This window comes from Poecilia latipinna, unplaced genomic scaffold (genome assembly GCF_001443285.1).
Source record: "Poecilia latipinna isolate Pla-1442-1.1 unplaced genomic scaffold, P_latipinna-1.0 Scaffold114, whole genome shotgun sequence".
NCBI lineage: Eukaryota > Metazoa > Chordata > Actinopteri > Cyprinodontiformes > Poeciliidae > Poecilia > Poecilia latipinna.
The window spans coordinates 334,108-349,959 of record NW_015112730.1 but is presented as its reverse complement, the minus strand read 5'-3'; the positions used below and the strand labels follow the sequence as shown (position 1 = coordinate 349,959).

At 39.7% G+C, this 15,852-nt stretch overlaps 1 protein-coding gene across 2 annotated transcripts in view; it reads left to right on the top strand.

Moving 5' to 3' along the window:
* The window catches only part of LOC106944835 (heparan sulfate glucosamine 3-O-sulfotransferase 5), a 90,750-nt gene that overhangs the window by 58,379 nt on the left and 16,519 nt on the right, over positions 1-15,852 (top strand). The window contains exon 1 of one of the 2 annotated variants that reach the window (XM_015028108.1): positions 5,697-5,758. The exons of the other annotated variant lie outside the window; for it this stretch is intronic. The gene's annotated coding sequence lies outside the window, so the exon portion shown is untranslated. Of the gene's footprint in view, positions 1-5,696; positions 5,759-15,852 lie in introns of those variants that run through there. 2 annotated transcript variants of the gene reach the window in all.

Below are 15,852 nucleotides of genomic sequence, written 5' to 3'. Positions count from 1 at the left end.
TGGGCTGGAACGTTTGAACTGATTCCACATTCATCATGTCTGTGTTTCATTCAGCTTTGGCTTGCACACATCGGCTTGGGTTCCTTCAGTCCTAAAACCGTCTGTCATTAATCCAGGTCAAAGTGGGTGTGTTTTGTCAGTAATAAATGTTTTCAGTGTGTTTACCGGCTTCCTGTTCGTTCATTCCAGTTGTTTTTTTCCTAACAAAATTCATTCATTTTTGCTCCTCAAGCAGCTGGGAGGTTTGACCTAGAACAGACTGTAAATCCTTGGTCAGCAATATTGTCTGTCCATCCGGTTTCCATAGTGTTTCCATAGTAACAAACATTTACATGCTCGAAATCAGTATCGTCAAACTGTGAAAACACTGTAGTCTGACAGTGTTTTCACACCGTATGGTTCAGTAGACTTGACTTGGTCGGGAACCAGAATTACAACATTTTTTTACATTTTGTCCTGATGTGGTTTGCTTTCACACCACGCTGCATCAAATGAACCAAACCTGTTCCCCCGCTCAACTGTGGGGGTGCTGCACCAAGAACCACTAAAGCACAACTTTGTTTTTCACAATAATGCAGTGGAGTTTAGTGGTGTTTGGATTTCTCTTTGTCTTTGGTTAAAGACAATGAGCCATTTCTCCCCTTACGTTAGACTTGCGTGTTTGATTTGGTTATATTTACCCATGATGCCATACATTGTAGTCCATTTTCTGCCTTTCTCTGGTCAGCTTGGCGTTCACATATGCATTGAAACTGCACTAGAGTTCAACTTCTTTTATCAGTCATTTTTACTCATACCACTAGGTAAATTCTCAAGACAAGTTGTTGCATTTAATTCTGAAGCTGAAGGTTAAAAAACCTTCCATCTAAATCTGGACAGAACATGTGCATGTGAACATGTGCATGTGAACATGTGCATGTGAACATGTGCATGTGAACATGTGCATGTGAACATGTGCATGTGTGAACATGTGCATGTGAACATGTGCATGTGAACATGTGCATGTGAACATGTGTATGTGAACATGTGCATGTGAACATGTGCATGTGAACATTTGCATGTGAACATGTGCATGTGAAGGTGGCTGAGTGCAGCTCTAGTTTCATCCTGTTTTGTTTCCCTCACTTATGTCTGGGTGAAGCTAAACACCGTGATCTGATGGAAATCACTGAAAGGAAATATGACAAGCTTTATTATACGAGGTTGCACTTACAGATGGAAAATATCCATGTACACACACAGTCCACTCAAGTCTGAGGCACAGCTTGGCAAACAGCTGTTCATCTGTGTTTAAATTATCACCTGTCAACCTGAATTTAGCTTGCAAGAGCTAGAATGTAAATTTTCTGTTCAGCCATTGTGGAGAAATCACCCACCACACCTCCTTCCACTGTCATCCATCATAAAGTAGAGCCAGTGTGGTCCTGCGATTCATTTTTCTCATGTTCAAGCTCCTTTCAGGAAGCTCTGAAAATAGCTCCGGTTTTATACAGGGATACATTTGGGGGAAAAAGTTCAGTTATCTACTAGAAGTCATGACAAATTTGATTTGTGAGAATGCATTTTATCTTTACCTCTTGGATTACCAATAACAACATCTACTTGTTTCCTGCACAAGATTTTGTATTGTACTTCAGTCTCAGAAGAAGCAAGTGTCACTAAAGGCTGAAAAGTCTCTGAAAATCTTTATTTAGGTAAAAAAAAAAAAAAAAACACCTAAATGTGCCTTTGTAATGAATTACTGTGATGCTGTATCAAACTCTGTACCAATCAGAGCTCCAGTTGACTTGAATAATACAGGAGTGATGAATGTTGAAGCTATTGCTGTGTTTCCATTGACCATATAATTGCTCTAATGGGAATTACAGAAAAAAATATTTGTTAAATTAAAGTAAACTGAAGTTTTAAAAAGAACTTCAGTTTTTTTTATTTTTGTACTACGATGAGTATAGCTGGTTTTTTAGCCGCATCAGAAATGATGTATTCCACAAAACTGCAATGGATAAAAAAATGTTTGCACTTGAACTCTTTGATTCTTTTCTTTTGCAATCTCTTCTGCTAACCGGTTTATTTCCATCTGTTCCTGCATAGACGATGTTTGGAGCAAACCTGCCCACTTCATCCATTTCCTGTTTCCATTAAGTGGTCACACATTCATTCAACATGTTCCAATTTACAAGGGCAAGAAAATAATTTGTTCTTTGATTAGTATGCAAGACTTTCAGATGGAGCACTACATCACCATGCAATAGAAAATGATTTATCCACTTAATTGATTTCTAGGGTCTCCAGCTCCTTCGTCTATTTTTTTAAATGAAACTCAAGAGATGATTTTCATTCCATGAAGTGATTAAATAAACTAAAAAACAAAAAGAAAATGCTGCAGCTAAGCCCTGTGAAGTGATATCCAGGGTCATTACCTTCAGACTGTATGGTATTTTATAGTTTCATAATGCCACCCTGACAAGCTGCTGATGCCCAGCATTAAAGGAGAATAATAAAAGACAGTAGCCGTGTTTATGTTAAAAGGCAGACGCGGTGAGGTCGTCTCAGGCCACTGACGTCGCCACGTAACTTCTCCTCCTCCAGATATTTGACAGAGACTCCAGAGCGCATCCCACATCAAACAGGCACATAAACCTCCGTCCTTCACGCTGGGCCTTTCTTCATTGCTTTCTCATCAGGGCCACTTAAGACGTGATCAGATGAGAGCGAGCAGAAGGACAGAGGAAATGCAGATTGGCATCAGCCCGGTCTGGAGCAGAACAGCTGCATTACAGAGACACCTGTCAGGCATTAAAGCCTCCACCCATTATTTTTCTGCAACATTAGCTTCTGATGGCTTTGTGTCTGCACCATCAGGACAATGCAGAGTGTAGGAGAAGGGAAAAGGGTAAAAAATCCTTATAATGTCTTTGATTTTATTATGTTTTAGTCTATATTTAGTCTCTTTAGTTACACAGCCGCAAGGGGAAAAAGAGGGAAAGAAAACAATCTCTTTATTTTATGAGTTGCTCTGCTGCGTTCGGCGCTCTGACTTGTTCTATTTCTGGGTTTATGTAGTGTGAGAGTTGGAGCAGGTTCACTGTCATATTTCTTAGTGGGCTACTAATGCCACTTGGATCCGGCTCAACATTTTCCAACTAGAAGTGTTTATATTAAATATGCATTATGCAGATGTTTTATTTCACAAATACATTAAACTAAGCAAACTCTTAATGGAGTTTTTATGTCTAAAAAAATAATAGTTTTGAGTTTTTTTTCATAATTAAAATTGGGAATTGAAAATCAAATGAAAGTCCTTGATTCCATAAGTGGTTTGAAAATGTGATTAAAGTAAATTTTGGGAGGATTCTGCACTCTGAATGGCAAACCTAATCAGATTTTAAACTGCTTTATTTCAGCTGGAAGCACTTAAAGCATTGATCTGGTTGTATGCTACATAAAATGCATTTGAAACCTATTTATTACCTGAATACACTGTATGCTTAAAACATAGGCTGGAAAGACATTTAAAAGTTTTTTCTCTCTCTCTGACAGTAGTAAGCTCTTCCTGGGCAGTCAGGATGACCTGAATGATCTCTATTTGCTCAATGTTCAGATAATAGGGTATGTTTGACAGAAGTGCTTTTTTCAAGGAGTTTTTCCAAATTTAAAAGTTTTAACTCGCTAAAAGATTGTGTCTGCAGATCTTTAAACAATTTGGGAAATCTCAGACGATGATATGTTTTTTTAAATTTTAATTTTGTTGAATTAAACTGAGGCACGCGTATGAGGGCATTTTCAAGGTGAATGAGTTTCAGCATTTATTTGCTCAATCCATGAAGTAAGCATGGACACTGAAGGAAACAGATTTGTGGTGAGATGAAACTTTTGTGGTTCCAGAGTTCTACCAAACCCCCTGAACTAAAGCAGGCTGAAAACTAGACCACCATGGAAGTAGTTTAGTTTTGAAGTAGTTTAGTTTTGATGTGGACTTAAAAGACACTCATAGAAGAAGAAGTACATAAAAAACCAACTTACAGCTTGCAAATGCAGAAATAAACTACATGACATCTGATAGAACTAACATTAATGTTAGCCCATTGCATGTTGTTACATTTGGAGGAAATCAGGATTTGGTGGAACATTGATGGTTTACGGCTAATTTGTAAAGCCTCATTTCAGCGAGTGATGTGTGTTCAGAAGATGGTTGTATCCCAGCCAGCATGCCTAGGTGGGCCCCATGTGGGGGAAAGGAGGGTTGATATATGGGACCCATATGGCCTGCCCTCCTTTTCCCCACATGGAGCCCACCTAAGCATGCTGGCAGGGATGCTGCAGTTATTCTGTGTTATGCCACAATTTTGTGAAAAAGGCTTTGAGATCACTAAGAATTGAAACCCCTGGTGTTCAGACAGCAGATGAAGAATTATGCTTATTATAAATATATGTTATAAAAACAAACTACATAGTCACATATTTTTTTCACACTGGTCATCACCTTTTTATGAGCCACCATGCATTGGGCAGTGACTTCATTTGCAGCAACAGGCTCTGTGGTTCCAAACCCTCAGCCACACCACATGCCTGCCATGTTGAACCGGGGCTCCCGCCTGGTTAATGCACTGGTATGAATTATTAATTGTAATAAGTGAAGCTTCCAGGCTCTGTTCTTTATTGCGTCTTCCTTCACTGCTCTGTGGCATTAAAGAAATGGCAAAAGTGTCCCAGACAGATTGAGCCCATTAATAACAAAGCTCTGCTTTGACTCTTTCAGGACTTCCAACCTCTCAGCTCAAATGGCCTTTTCAGTGTCTGGCTGTCTGGAATGTAAAGCAGTTAAACTTCTTCTCCAAACCTTGTATTATATCTTCCTCTAGCTTCTTCATGTGAGGAGATCATCAGTGCATTAATGCAAATATTTGTACCTAATAGAAACCCTATAAATAGTTTTCATCTACATTATCAGATTTGGTGGATTAAACAGAGGTCATTTTGATTCTTGTTTCTGTTGCTTCTTTAAAAAGAGGGAAATAAACTGTCTTGTGCTGCATTTATGGCCATTTGTCATTTTAACTGAGCCACTGTCACATATTCTGTAGTCTCTAATGTTAAATGGGAAGTGAGTGAGAAGGCAGACAGAGCTCTTATAACTGTTTATGTACCAAACTTGATTACAGAGTCTACTAGAAAAACATTTCTGGAGGGAAAATGGTAAGCCAGTTGTAAAATGTTAAAGAATTTCAGCATACATTCTTCTAAACCTGGCTCATCTATTCCATGTTTTTCCCACTTGTGGAAAATACTGTGAAAAATATATGTAGAAACTTAAATATTTTATTAAATGTATTACTTAAATATATACTTCTGTGTGTAGAATGGAAATTTCTGTACATCCCACAACTGCCCTCTGACACACAGTTGCAAAATGTGGAATCTTTCAGTATCATTAGGATGAGTGTATAGATAGTCCTAGAGCAGTGTTTCTCAACCCTGGTCCTCACCGCCGCCCTGCTCTGCATGTTTTAGATGTGCCTCTATTCCAGAACAGCTGATTCAAATGATTGCATGACCATCAAGTCCTGCAGAAGCCTGTTAATCACCCAGAGATACAATTCAGGTGTGTGGCAGAAGGGAAACATCGAAAACATGCAGGACAGGGGGGGTGAGGACCAGGGTTGAGAAACACTGTTCTAGAGCATATCATCCGGGTGTCATGGTGTCGTGCATTCAGCTCTGTGCACCACAGAAGTTCCACACAACTCGCAGAATGAAGGTAATCAAGCACATCAGTTTGATGATTTGCACTGTTTTTAACACAGTTCCTTTATTTAACTGAACAAGAGCCCAACAGATGCACAATTCACCAAGTGGTGAATTTCTGAACTACAGTGGATCACCACACAAACCTCCATTTGCAGTTCATTACTCAGAAATATTTTTTTTGTCCAACGTAACTCTAAATTATTCAGGAAATCCTGCCTCTTCATGGATGTTTTTTGCGGCGCTTATCTTAAATATTAAAAAGAAACTGCAGTTTGGAAAGCTGAACTACTTGCCTCGTTGCTGGGGTTAGCAAAGCAGCCAATCCAGGAGCACCATTTGTTTTCCTTGGCATTAATTGGCTGTACCTTTAAGAGTGAAGCTAATATGGTGCGTTCAAACCCAACACCTTTAGTACATCAAAAATGCGCCCACCACTTCAAGTTCGATGTGTGTGGCATTGAAAACTTCAAAACTTACAAGACTTAGCTGACGTAGTTTACAAGACAAGACAAGAATTTACCTGGAAACATTGATTTAGGGAAATCTAAGTGTTTCAATTTCAATGTTAGCACTAAACTGTCGCCAATGCACTGTTAGCAGATTAGTGGAAGTGTCCCACTGCATATCAGCTAGGTGAACTATTGGTGATTTAAAAACAATGGCAACCCCGTGGCCTCTACTGGAATAAAAAGTGTCTGAGAGGAAACACAAAGAGACTAAACAAATTCTCATTGGATGGAACTTCAAATCCTCAGCCCTGGAAATAGGTTATCTTCTCCTTCAAGGTTAAAGGTTGCATTGTGGCCTCAACAACAGTTAATGATTGAAAACCTCATATGAAAAGTTACTTACTTTTCATATGAGGTTTTGTACTTTTCTTGCTTGCTCCCTCGTTTTAAACCATAATCAGTTTAAATGGTTACAAATGTAATCCTAAAGCACAGCTGAGCACAATTTCAAATTCTATTGGTCTCTTTGTGCTTGACAGTTGCAAATACCTCAGAAAATCTCCAGAGGTCTGATTTTTGTATCCAAACCACCTGAAGAATCTTCTAGGTCCGATTGACAAATGTACAAAAGCTAGAAACCAAACTGTGATCCTACTGCAGTTTGGACCAGAGCAGCCAAACATCCACAGTCACTGTGTGCTGTCCAAATCACATGTGGCCAGCAGAACTTGTCCCACGTTGAAACATGGTGTCTTCGATTACAAGTGTGTGTTCCACAGGTAGCGCGACCACTCAATGGATGTTAGCCATGCTGGCTATCAAGTACCAAGTTGGTGATCTAATATTAATACAGACAGGGGCTCATAACAGGAAGGTCAGAGATTTGATTGCCGTCACAGACGTCCCATCTATCAGCAGCTGTGTGTGCTGTCAGGATGTCCTTGAGTGAGACGCTGCTCTGTTCCTGTTCTCTTTACCGCCTGTCCCTCTGGATCAGTGTCAGTGGGATAACCGCTCTACAGACAGACGGTGGTTAGACATGGCAAACTCTGACGGACATCAGTCTGTGTTGTTACGTGACACAATATGAAAAGAATGTCTGAGAATTGGAAAAAGCTATTGATTTGTGAAAAAACTAGTTAGTCCCTGTGCCATCATATGTAATTATCAATATTTCTGGGAAAATATTTGTAATCACCATGAAGGTGTGCTTGTGTGTGTATGGACACAGCGTTGGGGGTTTGGAGTTCTGTACCTGGCTCTTCGGCTATGCAGTGCTGCCTTCTACCACACAACATTTCATGTTATTTCAGACCTGCCAGTGGGACATTTTGTACTTAAAGAAGTCTGCTCAGTTCTCATCTCCCTTCAGGATTTCTTCTACTGAGCTGGATTCTTCTGGTGGAGTTTCAACCAACCAGTGAACAAATAGAAGGAGAAGTTGTGAAAGATTATGTTTTTTAGAATTATAGTTTGCCTATTTTTGCAGTTTGGTAGTAGGATTGGAAGAAGTGAATGAAGCCATTCAGTCCATGTTGGCCACGCTTCCAAATATTGAGCAAATAAAGGCGGAGCAAAAGGAATGTTTATGATATGTCATTTTGGACCTCCTCCACATGGAGTTGTTTACTGCGTATGTCATTTCTTGTTAGCTTCCAGAAAGCAGTCGTTACGAATATCCGAGGGTCCAGACCGTCTGTACGAAGCAAAGTGTAGAACAAAGAGTCTAAACTAAATCCCTACTGAGAAACTTTTCCTTCACTCTACAATGATTCACTCCTTTGTGTTGGTTGATTAAAAGCCCAAGGAAACTTGCAGTGTGTAAAGTTCAAGTTGAAGGGATATGAATGACACCAACACACACACTTCCTTATGGCTGTCAGTCTGCATCCTGTCTGGTGTGCAGCATTAGGTGAAGACGCCAAAACTGTATGATTTGTGATTCTGAAGAAAAAAGTTTTTACTATCTATCATAAAGTATTATGACAATGAGTTAATGCAGCACATTCTGAAGGCTGTTTTACTGTGTGCTACTACTTGCTGGCAACTGTGACATTATCCAGGCAGCCATGACAGCGATGATGATCATCAAGAAAGAGGATCTGTTTTTCAACACGCACACTGGTGTCTTTACTCAAAACAGACCTGTCAGTGGCAATCAGGAGTTACCTGATGACTGGAAAAACTTTGAAAGTTTTTGCTTAAAAGCTGCATGACTTATTAGCCCCCTGCACATGCTGCCTCCTGCTGCAGGCCTCCTTCCTTACCTGCAGCGACCCCCTGGTCTCCCTCACAGCTCCACAATCTTGAGCAATCTCCAAAACGTTCACCCAGGCTGTCAGACCCCTGTGAACATCCTATCTGCATCAACGGAAGCAGAGTGGGTTGGGAAAGAAGCATCTCATCCTTTGATGTAGTTTCTGAAGGCTGCATTTATATTGCACTGCAACTGATTAGAACTGGAAGGATGTCCCAAGGTTGCTGCATTACCAGTCAGTGAAGACAAACTGATAACAGCCTAATCTGACTGTCAGGGAGGTGAATCATAAAGCAGATATAACAGCTAACCCTGCAGTGTTTGTCATGAATTAGATGCTCATCATCTCCAGTACACATTACTCAGCTTTAACCTCTGCTGGCCTGTTTAACATCTCCTTGTGTCTCCCAGAGGCTCTTGGACAGCCCGGATATGAGATGACATAACAAGGTTTTTCCTCTATGTCATGTCCTTGGATGTCTGCTGTTCAAATCGGTTGTATCTTCCTGTCAGGTGGCAATCATGAAATGCTGTAAAAACTCTGATCCTTGCATTACTCTACAGTGTTACCAAAAGCAAATGTAATGCTTCTCTAATCCTAGATGCATTGCTCTTTGACCAAATCATCTGCAGAAAGTTAGCTGCCTGAAGCAGATTAACAGCCAGAAACGTTTAGATGATAAACTCTGCTGCATGGCTGGATTGACAAATACACATACTAGCCACATTAACTATGTTGCTTAAAGGAGCAGTTTGATGGGTTTTCCAGGCATAGTGTCATTTTATAGCACAATCAAGTAACTATGTAACTATGTTATGGTGCCCAAAGTCGGCATCCTGCATGTATTAGTTCTCTCCCTGGTTTAACGCACCTGGATCCAATGATGGCTCGTTAGAAGGCCTAAGAAGAAAATTGACATGTTAAGAAGGTTGTTTCTACCACCAGGGAGAGAACTAAAACGTGCAGGATGCCGGCCCTCGAGGACCGCCTTTGGGTACCCCACCCTTAGATTGTTATAATAATGCTGTATATATCAAATATGACTTCATATTGGGCCTGTGTCTCTTTTAGAAACTTCTACTCTTTCTGAAACTCTACCTTCAGAAAGTCATCACAACATGGCTCCTCTTTAACAACATTTCTACTGGTGTTGCTCTGACAAGTAGCTCCTATAATGTAATGAGCTAAGTAGATGCACAGTTCCACCAGGTGTTTGCTAATTGCTGCTAGCTAGTCTGAAGGAGATGAGAGAGAGAGGGGTGGGGGAAAAGGGAGGTGGAAGGTGGGAAGTTTGGAAACTGCAAGCTTAGCCTGGCCTGAAAGGCAGGCCTAGGTCTACCCAGTAGAGATGGGCTGGTCACGAACGTTTCAGCTTTTAGAGTGCACAACAAGAGCCGTGCTTCAACATAAGGGACAAGGCTACGAGCAGCACACCACATGAGAGGTGGACAGAGAGAGGACAAGAAAGAGAGAGATAGTATGAATGGTTGCTACTGGAGACTCAGGGATTTTTCAATCATGCATGAAAAGATCAAAGCAACACTCCAGGTTTGTTTTTGATGAGAGAATGACATTATGACATGATGGAAAGCTCAACAAAGTATGATAAACTTCGAAAGTTTATCACAGTGTTAATGGAAAAGATTTTCTGGATTATATTCCAACTTTATTCATTTCCAATATAAAACCTGAAATATTTTCTAACAATCCATATTTTCTTCTTACGTTTGATTAATGTGATACTAACATAGCTAGTGTCACTAGATATATTTGAAGCAGCTTTAGGAGCTGGTTGTTTCAAACATCTTGTGGCAGTTTTTTTTTTTTTTTTTTTTTTGGATTTTTCCTATTTTGTGTCTACAGTTTTGTCATCTTGTCACTTGAATCCAGACAGACGCACAACGGAGAGCTCAGCACTCTGCAGGGGGCACGCCATCTGCTGCACAACGATTTCCTGTTCCTTCTGAGGTTGAGAGCAGCGTTGTAGTTCTTTGACAGCAGAGTGGAGCAGAGCTGATCCGATAACTGAAGAATTCAAACATCTGAAGTGGCAAAAATTGTTTCTATGGCACTTTCACAGGAGGAAACTTGTCAATGAAGGGTGTGTCCCCATCTGTCAAACCAACTGTGCCTCTAACAATGGCCTTTTCGGTTTCCCCATTAGTTTCCTAATGTGTGCTCAATTTATTGACTTAAAAACTAATGGCTTCAGACACAAGAGAAAATAACACAAGGTTTTCTAATATAGTATCACGTTATGTGATGTATTCAGCATTCCATCTTTATCTTAATTCTGTGCTTAAAATTTCACAAGTTGGAATTACAAATATAAATTTGCTGATGGACGCATGCCAGTTTTGAAATAAGTCATGTTTTTCAATGAAAAGTTGTTGCCCAGGTTGAGGTGGTTTTTCAGCCATATTGAAATTTGTGTATTTTACAGAACTAAACTGTAAAAGTTTTTCCGCATCATAAGTATAAAGCAGTAACATACTGCTGGCCTCAGCGTGCAGCTGGCTCCAGAGGCCTCACACTTCAGCCAAGGTTTGTCATGAAGTTCTTCTGTAAAATCTCTGGCTGTAATTTCCCCAAAATGCTGCGTAAGCAGCAGCTCCCAAGTAGGCAGGGCTTGTTGCTCTGACGTCTCCTCTGGTTGATTGATAGATTATGAGCGCTAGCACCATAACACCATGAATTATGAATATATACCATGTAACTCTTTACATCCATCAAAACCATGATTTTTAACGTGATTTGAATTCAATTTCTTATTTATTGGAATCATAGAAATTACAGAATGTATTTATTTATTTTTTTTAGCGGAATATACACAAAGTTTTGTGGTGATTTGTAATGAAAATGCAGCTTCTGTTGCATGCTGACCCCTCCCGAGCCTGTCCTGCTCCTTACATCAGGCTTCAGAGATGATTTCAGCTGCAGGAAGAATTCAGAAAGACCTTTTCCTCTATCTCACCCCAACATGAGGAGCAGAAAGCGTTGGACAGCATGTCAGGGTAACCGAACAAACCCCACAGAGACAGACTGTGGCAGAGAGTTCTGGGAATGGAGCACAGACATGACAGGTGGCGCCTGGAGGCCCAGTAACGCTGCCTGTCTGTCTGGAAGGCCAGAGCCAGGCCCCAGCCGCTCCCTCCTGCTTCCCCAGCAGAGATCTGGGCGGCTGGTCGGGCCGCTGAGCCTCCTCTGTCCTCTGTGGAGTTCTCTCTGCTTCCAGGTGTTTGTACCTGATGTTCAGGGTTCTCTCAGATGTTAAAGCAGTCTCCTGTAACACACACACGCACTCACGCAAACACACGCTTTTCACATGCCCTCCAACAAATCCTATTAGTGCACTTAACTCGAAAGCTAAAAACAGGCCTTCATACTTAATCCTGTTACTTTTGACAGTGTACAGTGAAGATGTGGCACTAAGCACACAATCATATCAGCCTCATGGTGGAGGAAGTCAGATCTGCTGTCAGTAATGGATTAGATCTGATGTGCAACTGTCCAGAGCAGGTCAAAGGGCCTACTTCAAGTCAGATCATGTTTTTAGGCTTCCAAACCTTTGACTCAGTTTCCTATACAGGAACGAAAGAATTCTTGAATGCAGAAATCGAGGCCTTGTCCACAAACAGCTGGGTGTTTATAAAAATGAATCTCCAAAGAATCTCCAAGAATATTTCCACCTCATCCCTTAACACAAGGTTGGTTTAAGAAACATTTTCATCCACATGAACCTGCACAAATCTGTCCTGTAGTGTTTTAAACATGCCAAACCCAGAGGGGGCAGTGCAGAGCAAAGCTAAAACCTGTCAGCCAATCAGATCGCTTCAAAAAAATCACAACTTTTTGTCAGGAATTAAACATGGCGGCAGGAAGTTCATGTGTGTGGACCTATGTACAGTTTGAACTACTTATAAGCAGTGTATTGGAATGAAAATCAAAATCAAATCAATCAGATTTTACTTGTCTAGCATATTTCAGCAGCAACGCATTTCAAAGAACAAACACAAAAACACAGAGTCATGCAACATAGAATCAACAATCAAAACATTATTAAGTCAAGTGTCTTAGTAAAGTTACTAAGATACGAGGCGATGGTGGTTGGGAACCCAAACATTGCTTGCTTTGTATATATCCACATTGCTTACTATTGGTGAATTATTGTGACTGTAATGTGCGGCACCATAAATCTCTGTTTTCTCATGTATAAACACAAATATGTAGTTTTATCAAATCTCCACTTTGGTCAAAGTTTTTAATAAATAATAGTTTTTAGTGATATAAAATGGAATCTTTGTGTGGATGAACAGCCAAAGCGCATACAAGTGTATTTGTTTTCCCAGATATCTGGCTGTATGTTTACCAGGTCCTAGTTATACTTGTGTGAATCACATTATGCATATTTAATACTACAATCAAGTTACATTTCTCATTGATAACTGTTTCTTATTCCAGTGTCTCTCATAAATGATAAAGCTTTATGTATTTTGAATCTCCATTTTATCTTATAAAATTCATTCAGTCAAATCTATCGATTACAAATCCACAGATCAGAGGTTTTGTTCTTGCTCTTGTGGCCTCAAGTAAACAAACACATTTCTCTGTTCCTACAGAGTATGTTGGTCTTATAAATGAACTAAATATGTAAATTAAAGAATAACCAAAATCCCAAAGATCATGGCAGCAGTGTGGCAGGTTGCTTTTCTCTTCCTCTGCGTTCACATCAGGAGTCTCCATCCCTGGAGAAGAACTGTGCTGTGACTTTTACATGGATTGCTCCCTACACCTGCATCAGAAAGCTGAATTACCAATTAGCTCTTACTCTGATTTACCTAAATATGGGTCGGCATTCCACTAAATGGATGCATAATGCCTAATTTAAATGTAGACTGACTGTGTCAGCCCAGAGAGACACTGCTAGCTGTGTGAAGCTATTTCAGGAGCAGATCTGTGTTTGTGTCTATTTTCTAAATTAGGAGCACAAGCAAACTCAGGTCTGCTAACATTCAGCACCTGCAGATACAGGAGCTGTGTGCAGCTGCTCCTCAAAAAATATCTCGCTGTTTATCCGAACATCTTGCAGAAATGTTCTCAGCTGTTTGTGTTAGCTCTTTCTCCTCCACTGTGAAGCCGAACTCTTCATCCTGGGCCTTCTTTACTGAACGGTCCTGACAGAGAATGGGGGTTTGCTGGATTTTCAGTCATTTAAACTAAAAGATCTCTGAGATATTAAAATACATTCTGCTTCCTGTACTCCATGAAACTGTACAGTAGATCATGACAAATTCATCAACGGGTGCATGATAATTATCGGCCCGATATGAAGAAAGTGTGATGTCATTCTTATCTGTCTGACATCATAACAAATTGCCTTAACTTCTCCCTTCTGCATGGACACAGATCAGCAACACAAAGGATGGAGTACCTGACTTCTCTCCGGAGTTGAGTGCTGTTTGTGTTGGCTGTTTCCAAAGAGCTTTGGAGATTCATTTTCACGTCGGAGGCAGACCTTGGTCTTAGCAGACAGTCTTTGCAATGTGAACCAGTTCTGTCACTGGCTAACATCTAGAGTCTGTGTGAAGGTCACCATGGTGACTGCTGTTTGTAGTCTCCGCCCCACAAGAGGCAGAAAGAAGCTCATCTCATTCAGGTGCTGATCTGTTTTGTTTTACGTTCAAGATGATGGTTTTTAAAAGAGCTCAATTATTATTATTTGTTTTTTACCTGGGATGAATCAAATAAACCGTTTGACAGGCACAGAATAAAAATAAAGATTATATTTCACATTATTCCACAATATGTTATATTTCTGACAATATTTCATAAATATATAGGAGTCATATGTTGTCTCGTGTAAACATGTTTTTGACATGAACCCAAACAGTAAAGATTATGCCCATTTTGTGAAACTTAGTCCTCTGGTGTTTAATGCCTTTTCTACTCTTTCATATTGTGTATTGCATGTGTTCGTATGAAGGGTGTGTAAAATATATAGTTTTTATGTTTTGTATTTTTCATTGTTACATGTTTCATTGTTATTGACGCCCCGGCCATCTTGGATTGAAAGTTCAATGTTCTGTTAGTGGCTCTAAGTGATCAAATAAATATTAGCTAAAGTCTCCTGCCTGGCCAGAAGCTTCAAACAGTTGTGTTTCTGAGGTGACCAGGTTTTCATCAGTGCAGAGCGCCTGCAAAGGGCAGCATGATATATAACATTAACAATAAAATAATATTGTTAATGTTATATTATATATAATATATAAGCAACTGATCCCCAGAGTCAGAATCACTTTATTTAGATGCTTCAGCATCAACCTTGAACACTTCAGTCTTTTTAGCAGATAGCAAAAAAAGTCATTTGACTTTTTTTTTTTTTTCTGAAATCTAATATTAAATATTTTTACTGGGTCTGCATGGAAAAGAATTGAATGAGAAATAAATGAGTAGTGCTATATCTCCTTTCAAGTAAAGTTTTGTAGCTTTTAAATGAAGCATCTAAAATACTAGGTGTTAGAACATGATTTTCTACCTTGGATAATATTCTTACAGTTCCTCAGAGCTCTGCCGTTCCTTGGCATCTGCTTGAATATTTTTTTGCCATGAAAGCAACAACTCACTGAACGCTTACTGAAAAAGGGTCAATAAATCAGCAGAAGCTCGGTGAATTAAGTGAAGAAGAGGAAAAGGCAATCCTTTAAAATGATAGATATCAGCACTGCATGGCTTTCGTCCCCATGATAGTTGTTCTGTCACACCAGCCAGCTGCTACTGCTGCTGCTGTTCACAGGAGTAATTCTCCAGTTTGTGGTAAGACAGGCAGCATGAGGGCGGTGGTCTTCTGCTTTTCCTACAGCAGTAATACTTTAGTATTACCACATAGAGCATCACGGAAAAGACTAATGAGATCCCTGTTCTAGTCGTCTATTTCTAGCACTGCTGATCTGGGCTTCTTCAGCAGAGGACACGCTGCTTGCATTGCATAATGTGAGACTCACCAAGCGCTTGAATGCATCGTCACCATAAATTGACACTTTAATTAATGAAGTCTTTAAACTCCATGTTCCAGTTTTGAAAACTAATTAAAATAGTAATTTTGTTTGCAAACAGCAATGATTTTCATTGCTTCAGTTATTATAAGAATGCCAGTCAGCAGTTTAAATTTCAATCTTAACTACTCATCAGTCAATGCTTTTTAAGCATTAACTAAAGTGGGCTCTTTTTTCTCTGCCTCATTTGCGCCAAAGTTTCAGTAAAGACATGTGAGTTCTGACCTAATATCACATTTTTCAACACATATATCAAATCAGACAACAGTTTAGGTTACAGGTAAAAAAAAAAAAAAAAAAAAAACTGAAATTACTGGAAAAAAAAAACAAAAAAATTTAGGAAAT